We start from the raw sequence: 8,946 nt of genomic DNA, 5'->3' as shown, positions 1-8,946 counted from the left end.
CCTGGCACAGTCAAGAGGTCCACAGGGCCTCAAAAAGTCTTCTGAACTTAAATAATAGAAAATTCTACCTACAGCCAAGAGGGAGTAACATCTTCGGCCTGGATCCAAGCAAGGGACTGGATTTTCCCTCTCACCTGAAACAACGAAAAGACTGGACAAAAAATGTGAAACAACGATTTTTAAGGTATTAGACCTCAAACAACAAGGTCAGTGATCTCTGAGAAACAGAAAACCAACAAGGTGAGCCCGATGATTGTCTCAGCTTAGTGCCCAGAGAGACTTGCAAAAAGGGAGAGGGAAGCTAGGCCAACTCCAAATCCCTGAGTTGAGGAGAGCTGCACAAAGAGAGCCCCAGAGACCTGTAGAGGGTCTCCCCTCAAGTCCTCAGATAAGTGCTTATAAGCTCATGGGTGTGAGAAAAGTACCCCAAGGCTGGGGAAAGAACCACTCAAACGAATTAGAGGGAACAGTCTTTGAGGCTTACACGGGGCCAGGAATAATTCTTATACTCATCAGCCACACTGGGAAGACCTCCTAATTCATGGGGCACTGGGTAGGGACTCAGAAGGGTTTTGCTTCGGTTGTGAGGAATAATTAGCCCTGGATTAAATAACACTCTGGTCCTATCCAAAAAAGCTTAAAAAGTAAGACCCCAAAGGATCAAAATGTTTCTTTTTTTTTTTTTTTTAAAGATTTTATTTATTTGTTTGAGAGAGAGAGAATGAGAGAGAGTGAGTACATGAGAGGGGGGAGGGTCAGAGGGAGAAGCAGACTCCCTGCCGAGCAGGGAGCCCGATGCGGCACTCGATCCAGGGACTCCAGGATCATGACCTGAGCCGAAGGCAGTCGCTTAACCAACTGAGCCACCCAGGCGCCCCAAAATGTTTCTAAGTAACATAACAAGCTCAAGAATATTTAGAGGAATACAAAAACACCCAACAACCAACAAGGTAAAATTCACAATGTCTGGTATCCGACAAAAAGTTACAAGGCATGCAAAGAAGCAGGAAAATGTGACCCATAGTAAGGAGAAAAATCAAGCAATAGAAACCAACCCAGTAATGACACAGATGATAGAATTAGTAGACAAATACATTATAATGGTTATTACAACTGTGTTTTTATGTTTAAGGAGCACTTTATTTTTTTTTAAAGATTTATTTATTTATTTATTTGACAGATAGAGACACAGTGAGAGAGCGAACACAAGCAGGGGGAGTGGGAGAGGGAGAAGCAGGCTTCCCACGGAGCAGGGAGCCTGATGCAGGGCTCGATCCCAGGACCCCGGGATCATGACCTGAGCTGAAGACAGACGCTTAACCGACTGAGCCACCCAGGTGCCCCTTAAGGAGCACTTTAAAAGCATGTTGAAATGTATAAAATATAAAAAAAAGACCAAATCAGGGGCGCCTAGGTGGCTCAGTCATTAAGCGTCTGCCTTCGGCTTGGGTCATGGTCCCGGTGTCCTGGGATCGAGCCCCATATCGGGCTCCTTGCTCTGTGGGGAGCCCGCTTCTCCCTCTCCTCCCTGCTTGTACTCTCTCGCTGTCTCTCCTTCTCTCTCTCTCTCAAATAAATACATAAAATATTAAAAAAAAAAGACCAAATCAAACATCTAGAGGTGAAAACTATGATGTCTGAGATGCAAAAATACACAGGATGGGATTAACAGCAGATTAGACACTTTAGGAAAAAGAAAGATTAGTGAACTTGAAAATATAGCAATAGAAACCATCCAAAATAAAACATACAGAGAAAAAGGACCCCCCAAAAAATAAACAAAAAGAGCATTAGTGAGCCGCAGGACAACGTCCAGCACCCTAATACATATGTAATTGGAATCCTGAAGGAGATAGGGGCCAGAAATATATTTGGGGAAATCCTGGGTAAAAATTTCCCAAATCTGATGAAAATTTCAAACCCACAAATCCACAAGGCTCAATGAATTCCAAGTGAAAGAAATATGAAGAAACCTACACCAAAGCACATCATGATCAAATTGCCTAAAACCAGTATTAAAGTGAGTCTGGAAAGCAGCCAGGAAAAAAACCCAGATTACACACAGAAGAACAAAGATGATATTAGCCTTCTCATCAGAAATGCACACCAGCACACAGTGAAACAGCATCTTTATTGAAAGAAAAAAAACTGTCAACCTATTTTACCCAGCAAAAATACCTTTCAAAAACAAAGGCGAAAATGAAGATCTTCTCAGACTTCCAAAAGCTGAATGAATTCATCATCAACAAAACCTGCACCACAAGAAATGTTCAAGTCTTCCAGGCAGCAGGAAAATGATACCATCTGGAAGTCCTGATCTGCACAAAGGAATGCAGAGAACACTAGAAATGGTAAACTATGCGGGTCCATACATTTCCTCCTATTTTAATCTCTTGGAAAGAACAATCTAACTAGGATAAGGAACCATTGACTAAAAAACATCCAGAGCTCCCTGCATCCTGGAATAAATTGTTATATTGCCTTGTCTAGATTCTGACAAAGTAATTGCAAGAAGCAAACTCCAGGGGAGCAATTAGCAAGTTAGCATTTGCAGTCATGTGGGAGTGTGGATCCTACTTAGGGCAGAGAGCAGTTAAATATGTTGAGTATGAAATGCAGCAAGCACAGCTGAGGGCTGGGTCTCAGCTGGACTGCACTCAAGCTGGACCAGGAGGCTTACATAGAGCAAAGCCTACCTCTGTATCAGTGTCCTCTGATGGGGAGTACCCTTCCAGTGGACAGTAGCAGAGCATGCTGGGAAGAACTCCAGGAACAGAGGTCATGGCATCCAGAGGTCCCAAAAGTTCTCCAGGGAAATTTCACGGGGAGCTGGGGAATATATCTAGGTGGGTTTGACTGGAGCTGTAACTGAGAGAAGGAGCATGTATTCCCGTTGCTTCCAGATCCTCACTGATCACTCTTGGACCCCTTTTTCTGCCTCCCACCACTCTACTGGAACTGTTCACTCAGAGGTCACCAGTGACTTCCTAATTATGAAAATTATGTGCCTATTCTCAGTCCTCATCCACCTCACCATAGTTTTCCTCTGACTTCTCTGATAATTTCTCTATTCTGTGGCTCTTCCTGCCTTCTAGTGAGGTGTATTCCCCAGCCATACCCTTTAATCCCCTTCCCACCTCTAGATTCCCTCCCTCCAAGATCTCCTCTCCTGCCGCTACTCTGAGCTGTTCTGGTGAGGACTCCGATCTCTCTCCAACCCTGGGCCCAGGGCCACCTCTGCTTTGCCATGCTGACCAACCCTCTTCTTCCTCTCTGCATCCACTCTCTCCCTGACTGCTGACCTCGACTAGCCCTCATTGTCTGCGTCCACATCTTTCTACCCAACTAGACTGTGCACAACGCTAATGCAGTGCCCGAGATGGGTCTTCTTAGTAGCTGCCTACTACCCACCCTAGCATCTGGCACACATTTTAAAAAGTCAAATCTTGCCAGGAAATTCAGCTCTAAAATCTACATGTAAGGCATAAATTGTGAATAACCAAATTACCTTCAAATAAGCCCTTCGTCACCCATAAAACACACATGGTATTGTAAACCAGAGGGCGAACGGCAAATGTGCCTTCCCCATCTCGCACTCCCTCTGGGCTGTTTTTCACTGAGTGCCAGAGCTGGAACAGCCCCCCAGCCATTGCATTGTACTCCCCTGTCACTTCTTCCCACTTATGCTTCATTTTTCTGCTTGTACATTGATTGAACTTCCATAAATGAGAAGCATACAAAGCCATAACTCCATTGTAAGGGTTTGATGGAGGAATTCTCTTCTCTCTCCTTAAACATGGTTTTTCCTCTTGGCCTCTCGGTTTCCAATAATGACAGCACCTCACTGAATCGGGCTGAAAATTCCTTGGCTCCTCCCTCTCCCTCACTCCTGCTTTCTAGTTTCCAGGTTCTTGTTAGTTTTTCCTTTGCGCCGGGCCCCTCTGTCCCCGGTCTGTTGCCGCCCACATACTCCAGGCCCTGGTTACCTCCCATCTTGACTTCTATGAGAGCCTCCCAACTGCTCTCGTTGGGCTGCTGGTCTCTCTCCAATTTGTGTTTTGCTGCCATCAGATTAATAAATTCTTTTTCTTCCTTTTTTTTTTAAAGATTTATTTATTTATTTTAGAGAGAGTGCGCACGTGAGCGCAAGTGGGAGGGGCAAAGGGAGAGGGAGAGAGAATCTGAAGCAGACTCTGTGCTAAGCGTGGAGCCCGATGTGGAGCTCGATCCCAACCCTGAGATCACGTCCCAAGCCAAAACCAAGAGTCAGATGTCCAACCAACCGCACCACCTAGGCACCCCAGATTAACAATTTCGAAAGCACTACTTTAGTCCTATCACTCCGTCGAAAGCCACTGATGGCTATCACATAGAGCCCACTCTCTCCAGCCCAGAATCCAAGGTCCTGAACAACAGGGACACAAGCTGTCTCCAGCCCTCCTCCTTTCCCCTCTTTCCAGACTGGAACACAACACTCCTTGCTTATCCCCCCACCTTCTCTCACCTGCATCACTTCCCTCCACCTACCTAAAGGCCCACCTCCACAAATGTCTCCACTTGCCAAAACCTAGTAGCCTCAGATGGTAGCATCCAAAATGCCCCTCTTTCTTCTCGTTACTATAGCTCCTTCTCTGTACCACTCAGCTCCCACTACTACATAATATGTACCCTGAAGAAAAGAGAGGTGTCATATACGATTTTTATTCATCTGCTCATTCAGTGTATATTATTGAGCGTTTACAATGTGCCAGGCACTCAACGAGGTACTGAAGATATGCAGTGAAGATGGATGCCACTCACAGAGCTCACGGTTTGGCAATGGAAGGTGGGGGCGGATAAGCTGTGAACTTCACACAGGCCGGGAGAGGAAAAGTGAAAGAGGAGAACCTCACCCTGCCACTGGTCAGAAAAAGCTTCCCCAAATAAATAACATGTGAGCTGAGATCTACAGAATGAGTAGAAAGTAGTCAGGCAGAAGGGGAAGAAAAGAATTGTACAGGTTGAAAAAAAGTACAGGGAAAAAAAATTTTTTTAAGCCTGAAGATAAGAGAGGACATGACTCATTAGAACCAAAAGAAAAAAATCATGGCTAGAGCACATAGCACCAGGGAGAAGTGGGGAGAACCGGGACTGGGGAGACAAGCAGGGCCCAGCCAGGCCACAAACCTACCTCATAAGGCTTATAAGACAGGCAAAAGGGTTGGGTTTGATCCGGAGACCAAGAGAGAGTTTTAATTATCTGTGGAGATCCCTTTCAAAACAGGGCCAACCTTAGAAGTAGTATAGACTCAAAAACAAACAAACTGAGTTTATTGGTTTCACCTTCCCTGAATTTTTAAACAGGCAAAATCTGATCAAGATAAATTTAGGAGGGGGCATCTGGGTGGCTCAGTCGTTAAGCGTCTGCCTTCAGCTTGGGTCATGGTCCTGGGGTCCTGGGATTGAGCCCTGCATTGGGCTCCCTGCTCAGCAGGGAGCCTGCTTCTCCCTCTCTCACTCCCCCTGCTGGTGTTCCCTCTCTCACTGTGTCTCTCTCTGTCAAATAAATAAAATCTTTAAAAAAAAAAAAAAAAAAGATAAATTTAGGAGATGCAAAACAGGATAAGGCCCTCAGATAATTTTTGATATTTCTACCCATCAAATGCTGCCTCCCTGTATCTGCCCAACTGATGACTGTCAGGATCATCAATAGCTCCCAACTTCCCCAAATCCTAGGCCCCTGGGCATGTTCCAGAATTTGTCACACTCTTGAAATAGTTCTTCCAATGACATTCTAAATTGTTGAAAAACTAATTCAGGGGCGTCTGGGTGGCTCAGTCGTTAAGTGTCTGCCTTCCGCTCAGGTCATGATCCCAGGGTCTTAGGATCGAGCCCCGCATCGGGCTCCCTGCTCCGCGGGAAACCTGCTTCTCCCTCTCCCACTCCCCCTGCTTGTGTTCCCTCTCTCGCTGTGTCTCTCTCTGTCAAATAAATAAAATCTCAAAAAAAAACAAACAAACAACTAATTCATTCATCAGAGCATTTAAATTGTATCATATATCTCGTTGGTGAAACGTGGGGTTTTTTTCTCCATGTACTCAACAAGGAAATCTCTGGCTTATTATTCTGGCCCCAGAATAAGAACCAGAGGCCTCCAGTTTTGGAAGAGGATCATTTTCACAATGTACTATCACCACCTAGTGGTCCCAAACAACTTCACCAAGTGATCCAGAAAAATTTCTATCTTCCCGGGAATGACTCTTCATCTCCCCAGAAATTTTTGTTTCTCTATAAAGATAATCTAGGGGTCGATTGTCTAACACGAAATAGGTATTCAATATTTGTTAAATAAATATATAAACAGAAGGACAAAATAATTTCATACCCTGGTACCTTCTGGCAACTGAAAGAGACAATTTAGAAAGTCTTTCCCAGATTGCCCTGGATTCCCAAGGGCCTCTAATCATTCTTATCCAACAGCCAGAGGTATTTCTGTCTTTAATTTAGCAAACAATTCCTTTAAGCACATTTTAATAAATGGATTTTTTTAAAAAGATTTTATTTATTTATTTGACAGAGAGAGACAGCAAGAGAGGGAACACAGCAGGGGGAGTGTGAGAGGGAGAAGCAGGCTTCCCGCTGAGCAGGGAGCCCGATGTGGGGCTTGATCCCAGGACCCTGGGATCATGACCTGAGCCAAAGGCAGACGCTTAATGACTGAGGCACCCAGGCACCCCAAAATGGATTTTTTTAAGGGTCACTGCTACCCTGGCTGAAACCCTGACTCCATCCCATCAAAGGGAGTTTACTGTAACCCAGAAACAATGAAGAACAGAGTCTGTTAGCCCAGATGTCAGGACCAATACCTAAACAAAGGAATCGCTGGCCCCACAGGGAGGAGACTGTGGACACAGACAGTCTGAAGACTCTTCCACTTACTTTGCTTTCACACACAAGTCAAACCAAGCCAGGTGTCATGGGGAAGTGTGCTCAGAAAACATGGTGACCCAAACACAGTGGCCTACCACTAGTAAGGATCACAAAGAACGATAGAAAAGAAGAAGCCAGAGCCTTTTATAAGGATCCAGGACAATCTTCCAACTAGCTAAGTCTTAAGACCTCTTGTCTGCTTAAATGTGTAAAGCGGATCTCCAAGCAACTCTAGCTAGAGCCTCCTGGCTGTTGGGCCTTAGTTCTCCTGATGCCCATGGCGCAGATGGTGAGGAAATGGCAGTTAGCAACAGTTACCTGGCTCCTCTTCTCTCAGAACATTGGGAGGCTAATGCAAAGTGTTCATGAGGGTTCCTTCCCCTCAGTCAGTTCTTTTCTACGTGGTCTCATCCTTCCTTTCAGATGAAGACTGTCCCAGGCTCCGCCGTGCATTAAAGAGAGGGAATCAGAGAGGCATCAGAGTTCAGTGGATGAGAGGAGCAAGGAGCTAGGTTCTAAGCCCAGCCCCTTTCCCTTGCTGGCCTTAGATTTCTGGCAAATGACTTCACCTCTCCAGTAAGCCCTCCAGGTCCTATGGTGAAGGTTGTGGACCAACTCTAGGGTTGCCACTCATATTGTAATCACTGTAGATTTGTTTTGAGAGAATTTTCAACAGGTAGTAAAGTGTCTTAAAGGATGCCTTTTTTTTTTCTAATTCACTAAGGCCCCGAATGAGTTATCATCAGCCCTGAATTCTGAGCCTCGGTCTTCTAATCTATAAAATGGAGACAATCCACATTTATCTATAGAGTCGGCCAGAGAACCAACCAAAATAGTGGGTATAAACTGCCTTGGAGACTGTAATGGGACATGCAGATTATATTGTCCTAAATTCTGTTTGCGATTTGAGGGATTGGTATAACAGAGGAGAAACAGGTTTCAGCCCACAAATGGTTTTCCTCCCTTCGAAAACAGAAGCGAAGGCCAATGTTCACACTTGATCTTAGCCAAAAGGCCGAGAAGCGATTGGGAAGGCCAGTGTTCAAATAGCAAACATCTTCTCATTCAAAATATGTCGTGATTCAAAAGTAACTTTGTACTCATCAACGAAACTGAAAAGAATGTGCCAATTTCTGACAGTTGCTTAACTAAGTACGTAGTTGTACCAGTAATAGTTAGAATTTCTCTTTGAGTCTTCAGATAAAATGAGCAAATGAAAGCTCAGCCCTGCCCCCTCCTCAGCCTCACTACTGACCACTGGAAATTGGGTTTGCCTGAGTGGACAGGTCTGAGGCAAGACCAAGGAGTTGAAAAAAGGTGTCATTTTTAAGTTAACCCACACAAATCATTCTACAATGTAATGTACATTCGAGACATAATTATTTGCAGAAAAACAGCCCACATGACACCTCTCAGATTCCTCTCACTATCAAGATTCAGCTAAGTATAGTTCAGTCTAGTAACACAAATGATGTCATATATAATTTTGATTTGGCTTGGGAGAAAGGAACAAGTAGGCAGCAGTTTTAGCTTTCTAATTTGGTCTGTTTTGAGACAACGTTAAAAAAGATTTAACATTTAATCTGCTTTCCTTGTACAAACTGTACTTAGCAGAACCAAATAATTGATGAGGGATAAGTTTCTCTTATAAAAAGATGTCAGGGGGGCACCTGGGTGGCTCAGTCGGTTGAGCGGCCGACCCTTGATTTTGGCTCGGGTCATGATCTCACAAAGATGGAGCCCCGTGCTCCGAGCTCAGCAAGGAGTCAGCTTGGGAGTCTCTCCCTCTCCTTCTGCCCCTCGCCCCGCTTGTGTGCTCTCTCTCTAAATGAATAGATAAATCTTAAAAAATAAAAAAATTAAAAAGATGTCAGGCCCAGTCCTGAGTTTTACTTCCGGCGTAACAGTGTAAGACGTTTGCAGACTGCTGTCCAATGAAACTGGTGAAAATTATTTTTAAAAATATGTTTATGTCTCTGAAAATGGCCCTAAGAGCATACAGCACATTGTTTAAGAGAATCTACAAAAGCTCGGTAG

The sequence above is a fragment of the Phoca vitulina genome, unplaced genomic scaffold (genome assembly GCF_004348235.1).
Source record: "Phoca vitulina isolate PV1807 unplaced genomic scaffold, GSC_HSeal_1.0 scaffold21, whole genome shotgun sequence".
Taxonomy (NCBI): domain Eukaryota; kingdom Metazoa; phylum Chordata; class Mammalia; order Carnivora; family Phocidae; genus Phoca; species Phoca vitulina.
Note: the sequence above shows the minus strand (reverse complement) of the source record.